Source organism: Ipomoea nil, unplaced genomic scaffold (genome assembly GCF_001879475.1).
Source record: "Ipomoea nil cultivar Tokyo-kokei standard unplaced genomic scaffold, Asagao_1.1 scaffold2191, whole genome shotgun sequence".
Taxonomy (NCBI): Eukaryota; Viridiplantae; Streptophyta; class Magnoliopsida; order Solanales; family Convolvulaceae; genus Ipomoea; species Ipomoea nil.
In genome coordinates this window covers 449,385-471,671 of record NW_017618619.1, presented here as the reverse complement: position 1 = coordinate 471,671, position 22,287 = coordinate 449,385, and the positions used below count along the sequence as shown (strand labels likewise).

The 22,287-nt window shown below is 34.5% G+C and overlaps 18 non-coding genes across 18 annotated transcripts; all 18 read left to right on the top strand.

Annotated features, from left to right (window-relative positions):
• The first annotated feature begins 681 nt into the window (after positions 1 to 681).
• On the top strand, positions 682 to 755 carry TRNAT-AGU. The gene has a single exon. It is a non-coding gene; the product is annotated as a tRNA-Thr (tRNA).
• Positions 756 to 1,600: 845 nt separating this feature from the next.
• Positions 1,601 to 1,674, top strand: TRNAT-AGU. The gene has a single exon. It is a non-coding gene; the product is annotated as a tRNA-Thr (tRNA).
• A 987-nt stretch (positions 1,675 to 2,661) lies between these two features.
• TRNAT-AGU lies at positions 2,662 to 2,735 on the top strand. Its single transcript has one exon. It is a non-coding gene; the product is annotated as a tRNA-Thr (tRNA).
• Positions 2,736 to 3,716: 981 nt separating this feature from the next.
• On the top strand, positions 3,717 to 3,790 carry TRNAT-AGU. Its single transcript has one exon. It is a non-coding gene; the product is annotated as a tRNA-Thr (tRNA).
• Positions 3,791 to 4,776: 986 nt separating this feature from the next.
• Positions 4,777 to 4,850, top strand: TRNAT-AGU. Its single transcript has one exon. It is a non-coding gene; the product is annotated as a tRNA-Thr (tRNA).
• A 987-nt stretch (positions 4,851 to 5,837) lies between these two features.
• Positions 5,838 to 5,911, top strand: TRNAT-AGU. The gene has a single exon. It is a non-coding gene; the product is annotated as a tRNA-Thr (tRNA).
• Positions 5,912 to 6,920: 1,009 nt separating this feature from the next.
• Positions 6,921 to 6,994, top strand: TRNAT-AGU. The gene has a single exon. It is a non-coding gene; the product is annotated as a tRNA-Thr (tRNA).
• Positions 6,995 to 7,981: 987 nt separating this feature from the next.
• Positions 7,982 to 8,055, top strand: TRNAT-AGU. Its single transcript has one exon. It is a non-coding gene; the product is annotated as a tRNA-Thr (tRNA).
• Positions 8,056 to 9,063: 1,008 nt separating this feature from the next.
• On the top strand, positions 9,064 to 9,137 carry TRNAT-AGU. Its single transcript has one exon. It is a non-coding gene; the product is annotated as a tRNA-Thr (tRNA).
• Positions 9,138 to 10,124: 987 nt separating this feature from the next.
• On the top strand, positions 10,125 to 10,198 carry TRNAT-AGU. Its single transcript has one exon. It is a non-coding gene; the product is annotated as a tRNA-Thr (tRNA).
• A 985-nt stretch (positions 10,199 to 11,183) lies between these two features.
• Positions 11,184 to 11,257, top strand: TRNAT-AGU. The gene has a single exon. It is a non-coding gene; the product is annotated as a tRNA-Thr (tRNA).
• An 844-nt stretch (positions 11,258 to 12,101) lies between these two features.
• TRNAT-AGU lies at positions 12,102 to 12,175 on the top strand. Its single transcript has one exon. It is a non-coding gene; the product is annotated as a tRNA-Thr (tRNA).
• Positions 12,176 to 14,223: 2,048 nt separating this feature from the next.
• TRNAT-AGU lies at positions 14,224 to 14,297 on the top strand. The gene has a single exon. It is a non-coding gene; the product is annotated as a tRNA-Thr (tRNA).
• Positions 14,298 to 15,281: 984 nt separating this feature from the next.
• On the top strand, positions 15,282 to 15,355 carry TRNAT-AGU. Its single transcript has one exon. It is a non-coding gene; the product is annotated as a tRNA-Thr (tRNA).
• Positions 15,356 to 16,338: 983 nt separating this feature from the next.
• Positions 16,339 to 16,412, top strand: TRNAT-AGU. The gene has a single exon. It is a non-coding gene; the product is annotated as a tRNA-Thr (tRNA).
• Positions 16,413 to 17,396: 984 nt separating this feature from the next.
• On the top strand, positions 17,397 to 17,470 carry TRNAT-AGU. The gene has a single exon. It is a non-coding gene; the product is annotated as a tRNA-Thr (tRNA).
• A 982-nt stretch (positions 17,471 to 18,452) lies between these two features.
• On the top strand, positions 18,453 to 18,526 carry TRNAT-AGU. Its single transcript has one exon. It is a non-coding gene; the product is annotated as a tRNA-Thr (tRNA).
• A 982-nt stretch (positions 18,527 to 19,508) lies between these two features.
• Positions 19,509 to 19,582, top strand: TRNAT-AGU. The gene has a single exon. It is a non-coding gene; the product is annotated as a tRNA-Thr (tRNA).
• The last annotated feature ends 2,705 nt before the right edge of the window (positions 19,583 to 22,287 follow it).

The following is a 22,287-nucleotide window of genomic DNA, read 5'->3' as shown; positions in this document are numbered from 1 at the left end:
AATTAGTTCGAAATGGCATTTCAAACTGGAAATCCCCGGTCACGATTTGCCATTTTCCGAAGATGTGAACCGTCAGTTCATAATCAGAACCGCACCTTGGGCACATCCACTAACACTAAATTAAATGTTGCAAAAATTTGAATTGTAAATAACATGCGTCAACCCTTAATAACTAAATGATGCACATTCGTGGAAGAATCTAAAGAGATAGAGTCAGGGTTAAAGTTCTCTGATGTTAATCCCCATCGTCGTACGCAAGATAACCGCTATGGTGTCGCTAAACTACTCTAATTTTATTGGCATGTCAGTGATGTGTTTTCCAACGGCCAAGAATTCTGAACGGAAAGATGTTTTACATGGCCTGTGGCGATGTTTACCAATCGTTGTTTGTTGTCCTCGTCGTCAAGATCGCGTAGCGTAAGGATGGCATTCATCTTCACAATGTTCTTTGGTTCCATTCAACCATCCACGTGTGGGAAGAAACCCTAGATTATCTTTTAAAAGCATGTGAGGGGGACAAGACTCGCGAAAGAGAGCGAGAGAAAAAATTCCAATAGTCTCGACTGATATTCCCATTTTAACAAATCTAATCAGCTTAAAATGGAGTAATAAGGATATTAAAGTTTTAACAAAAGGCAAAATGATAACAACAATGACAATATCAATAATAAAAAATGTCTAGCTCTTGTAGCTCAGTTGGTTAGAGCACCCGTTTAGTAAGCGGGAGGTCTTGAGTTCAACTCTCAACAAGAGCAGATCTTAATTCCTAATTTAAAACGATACTACCAATCTACAACAATCACAAAAAATAATAAAGATATAGGAGAATGAATACTTCATTTTATGTTTTATATCATAGACAACTTAATCTTGGTAAAATTAAGTCCAAGTTCAAAATAATTTTAATTTTTTTAGTTTGACTTTAGAGTTTAAATATTTGGTATAAAAGTTGTTTAAAAATTTAAGAACGAAAAGAATTTCAAAAAAAAATTAATTGTTGCCTTTGGATTATTTTAAAAATTACTAATTGAATTTAACCAAAAAATAAAATAAAAAATTAGTTCGAAATGGCGGTTCAAACTGGAAATCCCCGGTCCCGATTTGCCATTTTCCGAAAATGTGAACCGTCAGTTCATAATCAGAACCGCACCTTGGGCACATCCACTAACACTAAATTAAATGTTGCAAAAATTTGAATTGTAAATAACATGCGTCAACCCTTAATAACTAAATGATGCACATTCGTGGAAAAATCTAAAGAGATAGAGTCAGGGTTAAAGTTCTCTGATGTTTACCAATCGTTGTTTGTTGTCCTCGTCGTCAAGATCGCCTACCGTAAGGATGGCATTCATCTTCACAATGTTCTTTGGTTCCATTCACCCTTCCACGTGTGGGAAGAAACCCTAGATTATCGTTGAAAAGCATGTGAAGGGGACAAGACTCGCGAAAGAGAGCGAGAGAAAAAATTCCAATAGTCTCGACTGATATTCCCATTTTAACAAATCTAATCACCTTAAAATGGAGTAATAAGGATATTAAAGTTTTAAAAAAAGGCAAAATGATAACAACAATGACAATATCAATAATAAAAAAATGTCTAGCTCTTGTAGTTCAGTTGGTTAGAGCACCCGTTTAGTAAGCGAGAGGTTTTGAGTTCAACTCTCAACAAGAGCAGATCCTGATTCCAAATTTAAAACGATACTACCAATCTACAATAATCATAAAAAAAAATAATAAACATATAGGAGAATGAATACTTCATTTTATGTTTTATATCATAGACAACTTAATCTTGGTAAAATTATGTCCAAGTTCAAAATAATTTTAATTTTTTTCGTTTGACTTTAGAGTTTAAATATTTGATATAACAGTTGTTTAAAAATTTAAGAACGAAAAGAATTTGAAAAAAAAAAATTAATTGTTGCCTTTGGATTATTTTAAAAATTAATAATTCAATTTATCCAAAAAAATAAAATAAAAAATTAGTTCGAAATGGCGTTTCAAACTTGAAATCCCCGGTCCCGATTTGCCATTTTCCGAACATGTGAACCGTCAGTTCATAATCAGAACCGCACCTTGGGCAAATCCACTAACACTAAATTAAATGTTGCAAAAATTTGAATTGTCAATAACATGCGTCAACCCTTAATAACTAAATGATGCACATTCGTGGAAGAATCTAAAGAGATATAGTCAGGGTTAAAGTTCTCTGATGTTAATCCCCATCTTCGTACGCAAGATAACCGCTATGGTGTCGCTAAACAACTCTAATTTTATTGGCATGTCTGTGATGTGTTTTCCAACGGCCAAGAATTCTGAACGGAAATATGTTTTACATGGCCTGTGGCGATGTTTACCAATTGTTGTTTGTTGTCCTCATCGTCAAGATCGCCTAGCGTAAGGATGGCATTCATCTTCACAGTGTTCTTTGGTTCCATTCAACCATCCACGTGTGGGAAGAAACCCTAGATTATCTTTGAAAAGCATGTGAGGGGGACAAGACTCGCGAAAGAGAGCGAGAGAAAAAATTCCAATAGTCTCGACTGATATTCCCATTTTAACAAATCTAATCAGCCTAAAATGGAGTAATAAGGATATTAAAGTTTTAACAAAAGGCAAAATGATAAAAACAATGACAATATCAATAATAAAAAATGTCAAGCTCTTGTAGCTCAGTTGGTTAGAGCACTCGTTTAGTAAGTGGGAGGTCTTGAGTTCAACTCTCAACAAGAGCATATCTCAATTCCAAATTTAAAACGATACTACCAATCTACAATAATCACAAAAAATAATAAAGATATAGGAGAATGAATACTTCATTTTATGTTTTATATCATAGACAACTTAATCTTGGTAAAATTAAGTCCAAGTTCAAAATAATTTTAATTTTTTTAGTTTGACTTTAGAGTTTAAATATTTGATATAACAGTTATTTAAAAATTTAAGAACGAAAAGAATTTCAAAAAAAAATTAATTGTTGCCTTTGGATTATTTTAAAAATTAATAATTGAATTTATCCAAAAAATAAAATAAAAAATTAGTTCGAAATGGCGTTGCAAACTTGAAATCCCCGGTCCCGATTTGCCATTTTCCGAACATGTGAACCGTCAGTTCATAATCAGAACCGCACCTTGGGCACATCCACTAACACTAAATTAAATGTTGCAAAAATTTTAATTGTAAATAATATGCGTCAACCCTTAATAACTAAATGATGCACATTCGTGGAAGAATCTAAAGAGATATAGTCAGGGTTAAAGTTCTCTGATGTTAATCCCCATCGTCGTACGCAAGATAACCGCCATTGTGTCGTTAAACTACTCTAATTTTATTGGCATGTCTGTGATGTGTTTTCCAACGGCCAAGAATTCTGAACGGAAAGATGTCTTACATGGCCTGTGGCGATGTTTACCAATCGTTGTTTGTTGTCCTCGTCGTCAAGATCGCCTACCGTAAGGATGGCATTCATCTTCATAGTGTTCCTTGGTTCCATTCAACCATCCACGTGTGGGAAGAAACCCTAGATTATCGTTGAAAAGCATGTGAGGGGGACAAGACTCGCGAAAGAGAGCGAGAGAAAAAATTCCAATAGTCTCGACTTATATTCCCATTTTAACAAATCTAATCAGCTTAAAATGGAGTAATAAGGATATTAAAGTTTTAACAAAAGGCAAAATGATAAAAACAATGACAATATCAATAATAAAAAATGTCGAGCTTTTGTAGCTCAGTTGGTTAGAGCACCTGTTTAGTATGCGGGAGGTCTTGAGTTCAACTCCCAACAAGAGCATATCTCGATTCCAAATTTAAAACGATACTACCAATCTACAATAATCATAAAAAAAAATAATAAAGATATAGGAGAATGAATACTTCATTTTACGTTTAATATCATAGACAACTTAATCTTGGTAAAATTAAGTCCAAGTTCAAAATAATTTTAATTTGTTTTAGTTTGACTTTAGAGTTTAAATATTTGGTATAACAGTTGTTTAAAAATTTAAGAACGAAAAGAATTTCAAAAAAAAAAAATAATTGTTGCCTTTGGATTATTTTAAAAATTAATAATTGAATTTATCCAAAAAATAAAATACAAAATTAGTTCGAAATGGAATTTCAAACTGGAAATCCCCGGTCACGATTTGCCATTTTCCGAAGATGTGAACCGTCAGTTCATAATCAGAACCGCACCTTGGGCACATCCACTAACACTAAATTAAATGTTGCAAAAATTTGAATTGTAAATAACATGCGTCAACCCTAATAACTAAATGATGCACATTCGTGGAAGAATCTAAAGAGATAGAATCAGGTTTAAAGTTCTCTGATGTTAATCCCCATCGCCGTACGCAAGATAACCGCTATGGTGTCGCTAAACAACTCTAATTTTATTGGCATGTCTGTGATGTGTTTTCCAACGGCCAAGAATTCTGAACGGAAAGATGTTTTACATGGCCTGTGGCGAAGTTTACCAATCGTTGTTTGTTGTCCTCGTCGTCAAGATCGCCTAGCGTAAGGATGGCATTCATCTTCACAATGTTCCTTGGTTCCATTCAACCTTCCACGTGTGGGAAGAAACCCTAGATTATCTTTGAAAAGCATGTGAGGGGGACAAGACTCGCGAAAGAGAGCGAGAGAAAAAATTCCAATAGTCTCGACTGATATTCCCATTTTATATAATCCAATCAGCTTAAAATGGAGTAATAAGGATATTAAAGTTTTAACAAAAGGCAAAATGATAAAAACAATGACAATATCAATAATAAAAAATGTCTAGCTCTTGTAGCTCAGTTGGTTAGAGCACCCGTTTAGTAAGCGGGAGGTCTTGAGTTCAACTCTCAATAAGAGCAGATCTCGATTCCAAATTTAAAACGATACTACCAATCTACAATAATCATAAAAAAAAATAATAAAGACATAGGAGAATGAATACTTCATTTTACGTTTTATATCATAGACAACTTAATCTTGGTAAAATTAAGTCCAAGTTCAAAATAATTTTAATTTATTTTAGTTTGACATTAGAGTTTAAATATTTGGTATAACAGTTGTTTAAAAATTTAAGAACGAAAATAATTTCAAAAAAAATAATATTTTTTGCCTTTGGATTATTTTAAAAATTAATAAATGAATTTATCCAAAAAATAAAATAAAAAATTAGTTCGAAATGGCATTTCAAACTGGAAATCCCCGGTCAAGATTTGCCATTTTCCGAAGATGTGAACCGTCAGTTCATAATCAGAACCGCACCTTGGGCACATCCACTAACACTAAATTAAATGTTGCAAAAATTTGAATTGTAAATAACATGCGTCAACCCTTTAATAACTAAATGATGCACATTCGTGGAAGAATCTAAAGAGATAGAGTCAGGGTTAAAGTTCTCTGATGTTAATCCCCATCGTCGTACGCAAGATAACCGCTATGGTGTCGCTAAACTACTCTAATTTTATTGGCATGTCAGTGATGTGTTTTCCAACGGCCAAGAATTCTGAACGGAAAGATGTTTTACATGGCCTGTGGCGATGTTTACCAATCGTTGTTTGTTGTCCTCGTCGTCAAGATCGCCTACCGTAAGGATGGCATTCATCTTCACAATGTTCTTTGGTTCCATTCAACCTTCCACGTGTGGGAAGAAACCCTAGATTATCTTTGAAAAGCATGTGAGGGGGACAAGACTCGCGAAAGAGAGCGAGAGAAAAAATTCCAACAGTCTCGACTGATATTCCCATTTTATATAATCCAATCAGCTTAAAATGGAGTAATAAGGATATTAAAGTTTTAACAAAAGGCAAAATGATAAAAACAATGACAATATCAATAATAAAAGATGTCTAGCTCTTGTAGCTCAGTTGGTTAGAGCACCCGTTTAGTAAGCGGGAGGTCTTGAGTTCAACTCTCAATAAGAGCAGATCTCGATTCCAAATTTAAAACGATACTACCAATCTACAATAATCATAAAAAAATAATAATAAAGACATAGGAGAATGAATACTTCATTTTACGTTTTATATCATAGACAACTTAATCTTGGTAAAATTAAGTCCAAGTTCAAAATAATTTTAATTTGTTTTAGTTTGACATTAGAGTTTAAATATTTGGTATAACAGTTGTTTAAAAATTTAAGAACGAAAAGAATTTCAAAAAAAAAAAAAAATTTTTGCCTTTGGATTATTTTAAAAATTAATAATTGAATTTATCCAAAAAATAATTGAATTTATCCAAAAAATAAAATAAAAAATTAGTTCGAAATGGCATTTCAAACTGGAAATCCCCGGTCAAGATTTGCCATTTTCCGAACATGTGAACCGTCAGTTCATAATCAGAACCGCACCTTGGGAAAATCCACTCACACTAAATTAAATGTTGCAAAAATTTGAATTGTAAATAACATGCGTCAACCCTTAATAACTAAATGATGCACATTCGTGGAAGAATCTAAAGAGATAGAGTCAGGGTTAAAGTTCTCTGATGTTAATCCCCATCTTCGTACGCAAGATAACCGCTATGGTGTCGCTAAACAACTCTAATTTTATTGGCATGTCTGTGATGTGTTTTCCAACGGCCAAGAATTCTGAACGGAAAGATGTTTTACATGGCCTGTGGCGATGTTTACCAGTCGTTGTTTGTTGTCCTCGTCGTCAAGATCGCCTAGCGTAAGGATGGCATTCATCTTCACAGTGTTCTTTGGTTCCATTCAACCATCCACGTGTGGGAAGAAACCCTAGATTATCGTTGAAAAGCATGTGAGGGGGACAAGACTCGCGAAAGTGAGCGAGAGAAAAAATTCCAATAGTCTCGACTGATATTCCCATTTTAACAAAGCTAATCAGCTTAAAATGGAGTAATAAGGAAATTAAAGTTTTAACAAAAGGCAAAATGATAAAAACAATGACAATATCAATAATAAAAAATGTCAAGCTCTTGTAGCTCAGTTGGTTAGAGCACCTGTTTAGTAAGCGGGAGGTCTTGAGTTCAACTCTCAATAAGAGCAGATCTCGATTCCAAATTTAAAACGATACTACCAATCTACAATAATCATAAAAAAATAATAATAAAGACATAGGAGAATGAATACTTCATTTTACGTTTTATATCATAGACAACTTAATCTTGGTAAAATTAAGTCCAAGTTCAAAATAATTTTAATTTGTTTTAGTTTGACATTAGAGTTTAAATATTTGGTATAACAGTTGTTTAAAAATTTAAGAACGATAAGAATTTCAAAAAAAAAAATAATTTTTGCCTTTGGATTATTTTAAAAATTAATAATTGAATTTATCCAAAAAATAAAATAAAAAATTAGTTCGAAATGGCATTTCAAACTGGAAATCCCCGGTCAAGATTTGCCATTTTCCGAAGATGTGAACCGTCAGTTCATAATCAGAACCGCACCTTGGGCACATCCACTAACACTAAATTAAATGTTGCAAAAATTTGAATTGTAAATAACATGCGTCAACCCTTAATAACTAAATGATGCACATTCGTGGAAGAATCTAAAGAGATAGAGTCAGGATTAAAGTTCTCTGATGTTAATCCCCATCGTCGTACGCAAGATAACCGCTATGGTGTCGCTAAACTACTCTAATTTTATTGGCATGTCAGTGATGTGTTTTCCAACGGCCAAGAATTCTGAACGGAAAGATGTTTTACATGGCCTGTGGCGATGTTTACCAATCGTTGTTTGTTGTCCTCGTCGTCAAGATCGCCTACCGTAAGGATGGCATTCATCTTCACAATGTTCTTTGGTTCCATTCAACCTTCCACGTGTGGGAAGAAACCCTAGATTATCTTTGAAAAGCATGTGAGGGGGACAAGACTCGCGAAAGAGAGCGAGAGAAAAAATTCCAATAGTCTCGACTGATATTCCCATTTTATATAATCCAATCAGCTTAAAATGGAGTAATAAGGATATTAAAGTTTTAACAAAAGGCAAAATGATAAAAACAATGACAATATCAATAATAAAAGATGTCTAGCTCTTGTAGCTCAGTTGGTTAGAGCACCCGTTTAGTAAGCGGGAGGTCTTGAGTTCAACTCTCAATAAGAGCAGATCTCGATTCCAAATTTAAAACGATACTACCAATCTACAATAATCATAAAAAAATAATAATAAAGACATAGGAGAATGAATACTTCATTTTACGTTTTATATCATAGACAACTTAATCTTGGTAAAATTAAGTCCAAGTTCAAAATAATTTTAATTTGTTTTAGTTTGACATTAGAGTTTAAATATTTGGTATAACAGTTGTTTAAAAATTTAAGAACGAAAAGAATTTCAAAAAAAAAAATAATTTTTGCCTTTGGATTATTTTAAAAATTAATAATTGAATTTATCCAAAAAATAATTGAATTTATCCAAAAAATAAAATAAAAAATTAGTTCGAAATGGCATTTCAAACTGGAAATCCCCGGTCACGATTTGCCATTTTCCGAACATGTGAACCGTCAGTTCATAATCAGAACCGCACCTTGGGAAAATCCACTAACACTAAATTAAATGTTGCAAAAATTTGAATTGTAAATAACATGCGTCAACCCTTAATAACTAAATGATGCACATTCGTGGAAGAATCTAAAGAGATAGAGTCAGGGTTAAAGTTCTCTGATGTTAATCCCCATCTTCGTACGCAAGATAACCGCTATGGTGTCGCTAAACAACTCTAATTTTATTGGCATGTCTGTGATGTGTTTTCCAACGGCCAAGAATTCTGAACGGAAAGATGTTTTACATGGCCTGTGGCGATGTTTACCAGTCGTTGTTTGTTGTCCTCGTCGTCAAGATCGCCTAGCGTAAGGATGGCATTCATCTTCACAGTGTTCTTTGGTTCCATTCAACCATCCACGTGTGGGAAGAAACCCTAGATTATCGTTGAAAAGCATGTGAGGGGGACAAGACTCGCGAAAGTGAGCGAGAGAAAAAATTCCAATAGTCTCGACTGATATTCCCATTTTAACAAAGCTAATCAGCTTAAAATGGAGTAATAAGGAAATTAAAGTTTTAACAAAAGGCAAAATGATAAAAACAATGACAATATCAATAATAAAAAATGTCAAGCTCTTGTAGCTCAGTTGGTTAGAGCACCTGTTTAGTAAGCGGGAGGTCTTGAGTTCAACTCTCAATAAGAGCAGATCTCGATTCCAAATTTAAAACGATACTACCAATCCACAATAATCATAAAAAAATAATAATAAAGACATAGGAGAATGAATACTTCATTTTACGTTTTATATCATAGACAACTTAATCTTGGTAAAATTAAGTCCAAGTTCAAAATAATTTTAATTTGTTTTAGTTTGACATTAGAGTTTAAATATTTGGTATAACAGTTGTTTAAAAATTTAAGAACGAAAAGAATTTCAAAAAAAAAAATAATTTTTGCCTTTGGATTATTTTAAAAATTAATAATTGAATTTATCCAAAAAATAAAATAAAAAATTAGTTCGAAATGGCATTTCAAACTGGAAATCCCCGGTCAAGATTTGCCATTTTCCGAAGATGTGAACCGTCAGTTCATAATCAGAACCGCACCTTGGGCACATCCACTAACACTAAATTAAATGTTGCAAAAATTTGAATTGTAAATAACATGCGTCAACCCTTAATAACTAAATGATGCACATTCGTGGAAGAATCTAAAGAGATAGAGTCAGGATTAAAGTTCTCTGATGTTAATCCCCATCGTCGTACGCAAGATAACCGCTATGGTGTCGCTAAACTACTCTAATTTTATTGGCATGTCAGTGATGTGTTTTCCAACGGCCAAGAATTCTGAACGGAAAGATGTTTTACATGGCCTGTGGCGATGTTTACCAATCGTTGTTTGTTGTCCTCGTCGTCAAGATCGCCTACCGTAAGGATGGCATTCATCTTCACAATGTTCTTTGGTTCCATTCAACCTTCCACGTGTGGGAAGAAACCCTAGATTATCTTTGAAAAGCATGTGAGGGGGACAAGACTCGCGAAAGAGAGCGAGAGAAAAAATTCCAATAGTCTCGACTGATATTCCCATTTTATATAATCCAATCAGCTTAAAATGGAGTAATAAGGATATTAAAGTTTTAACAAAAGGCAAAATGATAAAAACAATGACAATATCAATAATAAAAGATGTCTAGCTCTTGTAGCTCAGTTGGTTAGAGCACCCGTTTAGTAAGCGGGAGGTCTTGAGTTCAACTCTCAATAAGAGCAGATCTCGATTCCAAATTTAAAACGATACTACCAATCTACAATAATCATAAAAAAATAATAATAAAGACATAGGAGAATGAATACTTCATTTTACGTTTAATATCATAGACAACTTAATCTTGGTAAAATTAAGTCCAAGTTCAAAATAATTTTAATTTGTTTTAGTTTGACTTTAGAGTTTAAATATTTGGTATAACAGTTGTTTAAAAATTTAAGAACGAAAAGAATTTCAAAAAAAAATAATTTTTGCCTTTGGATTATTTTAAAAATTAATAATTGAATTTATCCAAAAAATAAAATAAAAAATTAGTTCGAAATGGCATTTCAAACTGGAAATCCCCGGTCACGATTTGCCATTTTCCGAAGATGTGAACCGTCAGTTCATAATCAGAACCGCACCTTGGGCACATCCACTAACACTAAATTAAATGTTGCAAAAATTTGAATTGTAAATAACATGCGTCAACCCTTAATAACTAAATGATGCACATTCGTGGAAGAATCTAAAGAGATAGAGTCAGGGTTAAAGTTCTCTGATGTTAATCCCCATCGTCGTACGCAAGATAACCGCTATGGTGTCGCTAAACTACTCTAATTTTATTGGCATGTCAGTGATGTGTTTTCCAACGGCCAAGAATTCTGAACGGAAAGATGTTTTACATGGCCTGTGGCGATGTTTACCATTCGTTGTTTGTTGTCCTCGTCGTCAAGATCGCGTAGCGTAAGGATGGCATTCATCTTCACAATGTTCTTTGGTTCCATTCAACCATCCACGTGTGGGAAGAAACCCTAGATTATCTTTTAAAAGCATGTGAGGGGGACAAGACTCGCGAAAGAGAGCGAGAGAAAAAATTCCAATAGTCTCGACTGATATTCCCATTTTAACAAATCTAATCAGCTTAAAATGGAGTAATAAGGATATTAAAGTTTTAACAAAAGGCAAAATGATAACAACAATGACAATATCAATAATAAAAAATGTCTAGCTCTTGTAGCTCAGTTGGTTAGAGCACCCGTTTAGTAAGCGGGAGGTCTTGAGTTCAACTCTCAACAAGAGCAGATCTTAATTCCTAATTTAAAACGATACTACCAATCTACAACAATCACAAAAAATAATAAAGATATAGGAGAATGAATACTTCATTTTATGTTTTATATCATAGACAACTTAATCTTGGTAAAATTAAGTCCAAGTTCAAAATAATTTTAATTTTTTTAGTTTGACTTTAGAGTTTAAATATTTGGTATAAAAGTTGTTTAAAAATTTAAGAACGAAAAGAATTTCAAAAAAAATTAATTGTTGTCTTTGGATTATTTTAAAAATTACTAATTGAATTTAACCAAAAAATAAAATAAAAAATTAGTTCGAAATGGCGGTTCAAACTGGAAATCCCCGGTCCCGATTTGCCATTTTCCGAAAATGTGAACCGTCAGTTCATAATCAGAACCGCACCTTGGGCACATCCACTAACACTAAATTAAATGTTGCAAAAATTTGAATTGTAAATAACATGCGTCAACCCTTAATAACTAAATGATGCACATTCGTGGAAAAATCTAAAGAGATAGAGTCAGGGTTAAAGTTCTCTGATGTTTACCAATCGTTGTTTATTGTCCTCGTCGTCAAGATCGCCTACCGTAAGGATGGCATTCATCTTCACAATGTTCTTTGGTTCCATTCACCCTTCCACGTGTGGGAAGAAACCCTAGATTATAGTTGAAAAGCATGTGAGGGGGACAAGACTCGCGAAAGAGAGCGAGAGAAAAAATTCCAATAGTCTCGACTGATATTCCCATTTTAACAAATCTAATCACCTTAAAATGGAGTAATAAGGATATTAAAGTTTTAAAAAAAGGCAAAATGATAACAACAATGACAATATCAATAATAAAAAAATGTCTAGCTCTTGTAGTTCAGTTGGTTAGAGCACCCGTTTAGTAAGCGAGAGGTCTTGAGTTCAACTCTCAACAAGAGCAGATCCTGATTCCAAATTTAAAACGATACTACCAATCTACAATAATCGTAAAAAAAAATAATAAACATATAGGAGAATGAATACTTCATTTTATGTTTTATATCATAGACAACTTAATCTTGGTAAAATTATGTCCAAGTTCAAAATAATTTTAATTTTTTTCGTTTGACTTTAGAGTTTAAATATTTGATATAACAGTTGTTTAAAAATTTAAGAACGAAAAGAATTTGAAAAAAAAAAATTAATTGTTGCCTTTGGATTATTTTAAAAATTAATAATTCAATTTATCCAAAAAAATAAAATAAAAAATTAGTTCGAAATGGCGTTTCAAACTTGAAATCCCCGGTCCCGAATTGCCATTTTCCGAACATGTGAACCATCAGTTCATAATCAGAACCGCACCTTGGGCAAATCCACTAACACTAAATTAAATGTTGCAAAAATTTGAATTGTCAATAACATGCGTCAACCCTTAATAACTAAATGATGCACATTCGTGGAAGAATCTAAAGAGATATAGTCAGGGTTAAAGTTCTCTGATGTTAATCCCCATCTTCGTACGCAAGATAACCGCTATGGTGTCGCTAAACAACTCTAATTTTATTGGCATGTCTGTGATGTGTTTTCCAACGGCCAAGAATTCTGAACGGAAATATGTTTTACATGGCCTGTGGCGATGTTTACCAATTGTTGTTTGTTGTCCTCATCGTCAAGATCGCCTAGCGTAAGGATGGCATTCATCTTCACAGTGTTCTTTGGTTCCATTCAACCATCCACGTGTGGGAAGAAACCCTAGATTATCTTTGAAAAGCATGTGAGGGGGACAAGACTCGCGAAAGAGAGCGAGAGAAAAAATTCCAATAGTCTCGACTGATATTCCCATTTTAACAAATCTAATCAGCCTAAAATGGAGTAATAAGGATATTAAAGTTTTAACAAAAGGCAAAATGATAAAAACAATGACAATATCAATAATAAAAAATGTCGAGCTTTTGTAGCTCAGTTGGTTAGAGCACCTGTTTAGTATGCGGGAGGTCTTGAGTTTAACTCCCAACAAGAGCATATCTCGATTCCAAATTTAAAACGATACTACCAATCTACAATAATCATAAAAAAAAAATAATAAAGATATAGGAGAATGAATACTTCATTTTATGTTTTATATCATAGACAACTTAATCTTGGTAAAATTAAGTCCAAGTTCAAAATAATTTTAATTTGTTTTAGTTTGACTTTAGAGTTTAAATATTTGGTATAACAGTTGTTTAAAAATTTAAGAACGAAAAGAATTTCAAAAAAAAAATAATTGTTGCCTTTGGATTATTTTAAAAATTAATAATTGAATTTATCCAAAAAAATAAAATAAATAATTAGTTCGAAATCGCATTTCAAACTGGAAATCCCCGGTCCCGATTTGCCATTTTCCGAAGATGTGAACCGTCAGTTCATAATCAGAACCGCACCTTGGGCACATCCACTAACACTAAATTAAATGTTGCAAAAATTTGAATTGTAAATAACATGCGTCAACCCTTAATAACTAAATGATGCACATTCGTGGAAGAATCTAAAGAGATAGAGTCAGGGTTAAAGTTCTCTGATGTTAATCCCCATCGTCGTACGCAAGATAACCGCTATGGTGTCGCTAAACTACTCTAATTTTATTGGCATGTCTGTGATGTGTTTTCCAACGGCCAAGAGTTCTGAACGGAAAGATGTTTTACATGGCCAGTGGCGATGTTTACCAATCGTTGTTTGTTGTCCTCGTCGTCAAGATCGCCTAGCGTAAGGATGGCATTCATCTTCACAACGTTCTTTGGTTCCATTCAACCATCCACGTGTTGGAAGAAACCCTAGATTATCGTTGAAAAGCATGTGAGGGGGAAAAGACTCGCGAAAGAGCGCGAGAGAAAAAATTCCAATAGTCTCGACTGATATTCCCATTTTAACAAATCTAATCAGCTTAAAATGGAGTAATAAGGATATTAAAGTTTTTACAAAAAGCAAAATGATAAATACAATGACAATATCAATAATAAAAAATGTCTAGTTCTTGTAGCTCAGTTGGTTAGAGCACCCGTTTAGTAAGCGGGAGGTCTTGAGTTCAACTCTCAACAAGAGCAGATCTCAATTCCAAATGTAAAACGATACTACCAATTTTCAATAATCACAAAAAAATAATAAAGATATAGGAGAATGAATACTTCATTTTATGTTTTATATCATAGACAACTTAATCTCGGTAAAATTAAGTCCAAGTTCAAAATAATTTTAATTTGTTTTAGTTTGACTTTAGAGTTTAAATATTTGGTATAACAGTTGTTTAAAAATTTAAGAACGAAAAGAATTTCAAAAAAAAAATAATTGTTGCCTTTGGATTATTTTAAAAATTAATAATTGAATTTATCCAAAAAAATAAAATAAATAATTAGTTCGAAATCGCATTTCAAACTGGAAATCCCCGGTCCCGATTTGCCATTTTCCGAAGATGTGAACCGTCAGTTCATAATCAGAACCGCACCTTGGGCACATCCACTAACACTAAATTAAATGTTGCAAAAATTTGAATTGTAAATAACATGCGTCAACCCTTAATAACTAAATGATGCACATTCGTGGAAGAATCTAAAGAGATAGAGTCAGGGTTAAAGTTCTCTGATGTTAATCCCCATCGTCGTACGCAAGATAACCGCTATGGTGTCGCTAAACTACGATAATTTTATTGGCATGTCTGTGATGTGTTTTCCAACGGCCAAGAGTTCTGAACGGAAAGATGTTTTACATGGCCAGTGGCGATGTTTACCAATCGTTGTTTGTTGTCCTCGTCGTCAAGATCGCCTAGCGTAAGGATGGCATTCATCTTCACAATGTTCTTTGGTTCCATTCCACCATCCACGTGTTGGAAGAAACCCTAGATTATCGTTGAAAAGCATGTGAGGGGGAAAAGACTCGCGAAAGAGCGCGAGAGAAAAAATTCCAATAGTCTCGACTGATATTCCCATTTTAACAAATCTAATCAGCTTAAAATGGAGTAATAAGGATATTAAAGTTTTAACAAAAAGCAAAATGATAAATACAATGACAATATCAATAATAAAAAATGTCTAGTTCTTGTAGCTCAGTTGGTTAGAGCACCCGTTTAGTAAGCGGGAGGTCTTGAGTTCAACTCTCAACAAGAGCAGATCTCAATTCCAAATGTAAAACGATACTACCAATTTTCAATAATCACAAAAAAATAATAAAGATATAGGAGAATGAATACTTCATTTTATGTTTTATATCATAGACAACTTAATCTCGGTAAAATTAAGTCCAAGTTCAAAATAATTTTAATTTGTTTTAGTTTGACTTTAGAGTTTAAATATTTGGTATAACAGTTGTTTAAAAATTTAAGAACGAAAAGAATTTCAAAAAAAAAATAATTGTTGCCTTTGGATTATTTTAAAAATTAATAATTGAATTTATCCAAAAAATAAAATAAATAATTAGTTCGAAATCGCATTTCAAACTTGAAATCCCCGGTCCCGATTTGCCATTTTCCGAAGATGTGAACCGTCAGTTCATAATCAGAACCGCACCTTGGGCACATCCACTAACACTAAATTAAATGTTGCAAAAATTTGAATTGTAAATAACAAGCGTCAACCCTTAATAACTAAATGATGCACATTCGTGGAAGAATCTAAAGAGATAGAGTCAGGGTTAAAGTTCTCTGATGTTAATCCCCATCGTCGTACGCAAGATAACCGCTATGGTGTCGCTAAACTACTCTAATTTTATTGGCATGTCTGTGATGTGTTTTCCAACGGCCAAGAGTTCTGAACGGAAAGATGTTTTACATGGCCTGTGGCGATGTTTACCAATCGTTGTTTGTTGTCCTCGTCGTCAAGATCGCGTAGCGTAAGGATGGCATTCATCTTCACAATGTTCTTTGGTTCCATTCAACCATCCACGTGTTGGAAGAAACCCTAGATTATCGTTGAAAAGCATGTGAGGGGGAAAAGACTCGCGAAAGAGCGCGAGAGAAAAAATTCCAATAGTCTCGACTGATATTCCCATTTTAACAAATCTAATAAGCTTAAAATGGAGTAATAAGGATATTAAAGTTTTAACAAAAAGCAAAATGATAAAAACAATGACAATATCAATAATAAAAAATGTCTAGCTCTTGTAGCTCAGTTGGTTAGAGCACCCGTTTAGTAAGCGGGAGGTCTTGAGTTCAACTCTCAGCAAGAATAGATCTCGATTCCAAATCTAAAACGATACTACCAATTTTCAATAATCACAAAAAAATAATAAAGATATAGGAGAATGAATACTTCATTTTATGTTTTATATCATAGACAGCTTAATCTTGGTAAAATTATGTCCAAGTTCAAAATAATTTTAATTTTTTTCGTTTGACTTTAGAGTTTAAATATTTGATATAACAGTTGTTTAAAAATTTAAAAACGAAAAGAATTTCAAAAAATAAATTAATTGTTGCCTTTGGATTATTTTAAAAATTAATAATTCAATTTATCCAAAAAAATAAAATAAAAAATTAGTTCGAAATGGCGTTTCAAACTTGAAATCCCCGGTCCCGATTTGCCATTTTCCGAACATGTGAACCGTCAGTTCATAATCAGAACCGCACCTTGGGCAAATCCACAAACACTAAATTAAATGTTGCAAAAATTTGAATTGTCAATAACATGCGTCAACCCTTAATAACTAAATGATGCACATTCGTGGAAGAATCTAAAGAGATATAGTCAGGGTTAAAGTTCTCTGATGTTAATCCCCATCGTCGTACGCAAGATAACCGCTATGGTGTCGTTAAACTACTCTAATTTTATTGGCATGTCTGTGATGTGTTTTCCAACGGCCAAGAATTCTGAACGGAAAGATGTCTTACATGGCCTGTGGCGATGTTTACCAATCGTTGTTTGTTGTCCTCGTCGTCAAGATCGCCTAGCGTAAGGATGGCATTCATCTTCATAGTGTTCTTTGGTTCCATTCAACCATCCACGTGTGGGAAGAAACCCTAGATTATCGTTGAAAAGCATGTGAGGGGGACAAGACTCGCGAAAGAGAGCGAGAGAAAAAATTCCAATAGTCTCGACTTATATTCCCATTTTAACAAATCTAATCAGCTTAAAATGGAGTAATAAGGATATTAAAGTTTTAACAAAAGGCAAAATGATAAAAACAATGACAATATCAATAATAAAAAATGTCTAGCTCTTGTAGCTCAGTTGGTTAGAGCACCCGTTTAGTAAGCGGGAGGTCTTGAGTTCAACTCTCAACAAGAGCAAGTCTTGATTCCATATTTAAAACAATACTACCAATATACAATAATCACAAAAAAATAATAAAGATATAGGAGAATGAATACTTCATTTTATGTTTTATATCATAGACAACTTAATCTTGGTAAAATAAAGTCCAAGTTCAAAATAATTTTAATTTTTTTAGTTTGACTTTAGAGTTTAAATATTTGATATAACAGTTGTTTAAAAATTTAAGAACAAAAAGAATTTTAAAAAAAAATTAATTGTTGCCTTTGTATTATTTTAAAAATTAATAATTGAATTTGTCCAAAAAATAAAATAAAAAATTAGTTCGAAATGGCATTTCAAACTGGAAATCCCCAGTCGCGATTTGCCATTTTCCGAACATGTGAACCGTCAGTTCATAATCAGAACCGCACCTTGGGCACATCCACTAACACTAAATTAAATGTTGCAAAATTTTGAATTGTAAATAACATGCGTCAACCCTTAATAACTAAATGATGCACATTCGTGGAAGAATCTAAAGAGATAGAGTCAGGGTTAAAGTTCTCTGATGTTAATCCCCATCGTCGTACGCAAGATAACCGCTATGGTGTCGCTAAACTACTCTAATTTTATTGGCATGTCTGTGATGTGTTTTCCAAAGGCCAAGAATTCTGAACGGAAAGATGTTTTACATGGCCTGTGGCGATGTTTACCAATCGTTGTTTGTTGTCCTCGTCGTCAAGATCACCTAGCGTAAGGATGGCATTAATCTTCACAATGTTCTTTGGTTCCATTCAACCATCCACGTGTGGGAAGAAACCCTAGATTATCGTTGAAAAGCATGTGAGGGGGACAAGACTCGCGAAAGAGAGCGAGAGAAAAAATTCCAATAGTCTTGACTGATATTCCCATTTTAACAAATCTAATCACCTTAAAATGGAGTAATAAGGATATTAAAGTTTTAACAAAAGGCAAAATGATAAAAACAATGACAATATCAATAATAAAAAATGTCTAGCTCTTGTAGCTCAGTTGGTTAGAGCACCCGTTTAGTAAGCGGGAGGTCTTGAGTTCAGCTCTCAACAAGAGCATTCTCGATTCCAAATTTAAAACGATACTACCAATCTACAATAATCATAAAAAAATAATAAAGACATAGGAGAATGAATACTTCATTTTATGTTTTATATCATAGACAACTTAATCTTGGTAAAATTAAGTCCAAGTTCAAAATAATTTTATGTTTTTTTAGTTTGACTTTAGAGTTTAAATATTTGATATAACAGTTGTTTAAAAATTTAAGAACAAAAAGAATTTTAAAAAAAAATTAATTGTTGCCTTTGTATTATTTTAAAAATTAATAATTGAATTTGTCCAAAAAATAAAATAAAAAATTAGTTCGAAATGGCATTTCAAACTGGAAATCCCCAGTCGCGATTTGCCATTTTCCGAACATGTGAACCGTCAGTTCATAATCAGAACCGCACCTTGGGCACATCCACTAACACTAAATTAAATGTTGCAAAATTTTGAATTGTAAATAACATGCGTCAACCCTTAATAACTAAATGATGCACATTCGTGGAAGAATCTAAAGAGATAGAGTCAGGGTTAAAGTTCTCTGATGTTAATCCCCATCGTCGTACGCAAGATAACCGCTATGGTGTCGCTAAACTACTCTAATTTTATTGGCATGTCTGTGATGTGTTTTCCAAAGGCCAAGAATTCTGAACGGAAAGATGTTTTACATGGCCTGTGGCGATGTTTACCAATCGTTGTTTGTTGTCCTCGTCGTCAAGATCACCTAGCGTAAGGATGGCATTAATCTTCACAATGTTCTTTGGTTCCATTCAACCATCCACGTGTGGGAAGAAACCCTAGATTATCGTTGAAAAGCATGTGAGGGGGACAAGACTCGCGAAAGAGAGCGAGAGAAAAAATTCCAATAGTCTTGACTGATATTCCCATTTTAACAAATCTAATCACCTTAAAATGGAGTAATAAGGATATTAAAGTTTTAACAAAAGGCAAAATGATAAAAACAATGACAATATCAATAATAAAAAATGTCTAGCTCTTGTAGCTCAGTTGGTTAGAGCACCCGTTTAGTAAGCGGGTGGTCTTGAGTTCAGCTCTCAACAAGAGCATTCTCGATTCCAAATTTAAAACGATACTACCAATCTACAATAATCACAAAAAAATAATAAAGATATAGGAGAATGAATACTTCATTTTATGTTTTATATCATAGACAACTTAATCTTGGTAAAATTAAGTCCAAGTTCAAAATAATTTTAATTTCTTTAGTTTGACTTTAGAGTTTAAATATTTGATATAACAGTTGTAACACCCCCCAAAACAACAAGACTTAAAACGAGTCTTAACACCTGCAGATCAAGCACAAAACTAGCACAGCGGAAGATAAAAAGATAACTGGATAAAAGGAATCTAAAACGGGGTGTTACGCCACGTATACCACACTAGGTATACGCTACGGCGACAATCTGCAAGTGTAACACTATCCAAAAAACAACAAACTAGAACAATCTAAAGACATTGGCACACAGGCCTCAACAACACTGTCTAAAGATACAGGTGCTAAGCTATCGGCTCTAGACATCGCGCTCGACTACGCATCACCTGAAAGATACAAAGATAAACATCGGGGCGACGCCCGGTCATCGAAAGATGCTGGTAACCCACCAATACCGTTATGTATCATAAATAGGTAGATATATGATATGAAAACCATTTTCGAAACGTAATATATATATATATAAGTCAAAAGCCAAGATCAAAAGACAACACAAGACTCACCACTCACAAGGATAAAACCGGGAACACATCCCAACCACAAAGATTAACCACACACAAGGATAAAGACTCACCCACCGGCAACACATGCCAAAACACCACACCACAAGCCTCCGTGACTACACACGTCACGAGAGAAGAGAACTCACCACAACAACGGCTTCACAGGCCCTCGTGACATCACACATCACGAGTTGATATGTTTTCCTTATGCCCTGTTCCAACCTTATGGCTACCCCCAACCTTGTACCTTCGGTGCCAACCATTACCTCCAGAAAGCCCCTGTACAGCCAAGTCCAACCTTATTCCTCCGGGACCGTCGTCCCCCACCTATAACCACCAACGAAAACCCACCAATTCACGGCAACACATGCCCGGATAACACAATGTTATCCCCCAAACACGTGGACTCAGCCACAACTCCATGAAATCACGTCACGGCCACCACGAGGACCGCTGTAATACCTTGGTGACTAGTGTCACATACCACTAATCGTGCAATCCAGGTAGAGCCACACACGCACCACCACTCACACGAAACGAACAACGGATTGCAAAAGAGGTATGAAACATACTCAATCAAGAGACAGGTCACCACCCATCGACAACAACGACGCTAGCATTAAGATAATAACTAGCAAGCTCAACAACGAGGAAACTTAAGATAGTTCCGAGGAACACACAAGACACCACACGGTTCAACGAAACACAATGTTGAACACTTAGCACGATTCAAAACACCAAAGATCCTACATTGATACCTACCATAAAGCTCTAGACCTACGAAACATCAAGAAGACGCTCAAATAGTTCCACAAAAGAACAACGGGAAGCCAAAAGATCAAAGACCAAGACAAACGAATCACGGGGAACAAATCCCGAACCAAACGCCACCATGTACCCCGCGGGTGGACCCACGGGTAGCGCCCCACCGTGGTCCCGCCCGCGGGTACACTACCCACAAGGCACATGTTCCCCGCGGGTAGGCCGGCGGGTGGTGCCCCGCCCGCCGTTCCGCCCGCGGGTACATCCCTGCAAAACAACAAATCCCTTCGGGGATTTTCTCCTTCAAACACAAATTCAAGTCCAAAACATGCCAAATCTCACCAAGCACAACAAAATGACTTGAACCAAGGAAAATGCCAAGCAATGGCACAAAGGAATCCTAAACACAAGCTCTAGATATGCAATATCACAAGATAAATGCATAAACTCTCACATTTCTTATCAAAACACAAGTAGAAGCCAAGAAATCATATATAGGTAAGCAAAATAGGTTTTGTAGAGCATGGGTTACCTCTTGAAGACCAAAATACTCTTCTTACACCACAACAAGCTCTCCACTAAGCTCACTAGCCAAACCCACTTCAAGATCAAACCAAAAGATCATAAAGATCCAACCTTTAAGAAAAAGACAACCAAGATGGAACCAAAAAGACTAGACAAGTTTAGATCTTACCCTTCTAGATGCCAAAATAGAGGAAAGATTGAATCTTGGAAGCAAAACTTGGAATCTTGACAAAGGCTTCTTTTGGCTTGAAGAACAAGCTACTCTTGTTTTCTAGAGAGAAGGTAGAGATATTTTCTAGGAAATGTAAGGGAATGAAATGAAGAAGTCTTCTAGGTTTAGGTTACAAAACTAGCTCTTGGTGAAAAGACAAGGATACCCTTACTAACTCTTAGAAAGTGTAAGGAACAAGGGAACTCCTCTCAAAGCACAAGGTACAACACCACTTAAAGATTGACTAGTCAAATACTAGTCCTTGAGTATCAAAAATCAGGATTTTAGGAATCAATTCCTCAAAAGAAATAGAATTAATTACTCAATTAATTCATGGTTTGGAGTGTGGATTTTTGGGGTGTCACATCCTCTCCCCCTTCAAAGAAGTTTCGTCCCCGAAACTTGGGTACACGAATTAAGAACGAAAGGTAACAAGGAAACAAAATTGTGACAAGAAGTCCAAGAATATCCCTTTTGGGTCAAAAACTCCAAAAGTTCTCACAAGGTTCCAAGGCAAAGAGAAAGACATTACGATTT